Below are 1,297 nucleotides of genomic sequence, written 5' to 3' on the forward strand. Positions count from 1 at the left end.
CAGTGTCTGGTGCTGAAATAGTAAGATGTCTTATTAGCTTATATTATTAGTAGCTTATTATCCTCTAGGTAGCTGAATACATACGAATAGTTTATAGGAGAAGAGGAAGTTTAATCAGTTCTCTTCACTTTTCTAACCTAATAGCTAGCTAAAAGAAGACTTTGTGGAGGTGTTTTTCTTTTTCCTTTCACTTACTCTTCTTTTTGGGGGGGGTGTTTCTGTATGGTTTTTTGGTTTTTGAGGGTTTTTTTTTTTTCTCTTACAATAACCGTCTGAAGTAGGTAATCTTGTTACCTCCCTTTTACAAATGAAGACACCAATGCTCTGGCATTTCATTGAAAAAATTATTAAAATTATTGAACATCTTCTGTCTGCCAATTTTACTCACAAGGAATACAAAACAGAAAAGACATATTCCATGCCCTTAAGAAATTTAGTCTGTTACAGAGATATATTCAAGAGTACTCTTAAGAACTAGAAAAGTGGTGACTGGGGATGGAGGGAGTAACACATTGTCACCAACCCCCAGAGCATTTCCTCTGTCTTCCAACTCTTGAGAGTCTCATTTATGTGTCATTCTGTAATTATTTCATGATTACCATATACTAGACCCTGTTCTTGGTACCATAGTACAGTGGTAAGCAAGACAGACACAGTTCTTGTCTATCTATGGCTACCCACTTTCTTTGCAATACTTAAGATAACTTTGGAGGATTACTCACTTTTTTCTCTTCATTAAGAAGAGGCAGAAGACTGGTATAAATTATAAAATATGACATTTATAAAATACTAAATAAGAACAAAACTTTTTAAAGTCTTTTAAGGGTTCAGAAGTTAAAATATAAACACAAAAGTGTTTATATTTTAGTGTAAGTTTTAGAATATATGTAAATTTTTACTCAGTAATTTAAAAATACTGTGTTAGGTCCTGGACATACAGTGATAAACAAGATACTAAGATCTCTCCTGTCATGATCCTTTTATTTTATTGGGTGAGGTAGACATTAAACAAGTGAGCAAATAATTAAGCATTACAATTCAGATAACGATAAATGATATTCCACAATTTTTAAAAGGGACAGGGAGGCAAGCGATGGTGGGTAAGGTAACCTCAGATAGGGTGGCCAGGAAAAGTTTCTCTGAGGAGATGACATTTGAGTGCCAACCTGAGTAGTAAGAAGCCAGCCTTGAGTCATGATCTCCTGGTGACACACACGAGGTAGAAGGAACAGTAGGTACAAAAAATCTGAAGCTGGGAATGAGTTTGGGGTATTTCAAGAATGTAGGATCCCAGTGT

The sequence above is a fragment of the Papio anubis genome, unplaced genomic scaffold (genome assembly GCF_008728515.1).
Source record: "Papio anubis isolate 15944 unplaced genomic scaffold, Panubis1.0 scaffold211, whole genome shotgun sequence".
NCBI classification, from domain to species: Eukaryota; Metazoa; Chordata; class Mammalia; order Primates; family Cercopithecidae; genus Papio; species Papio anubis.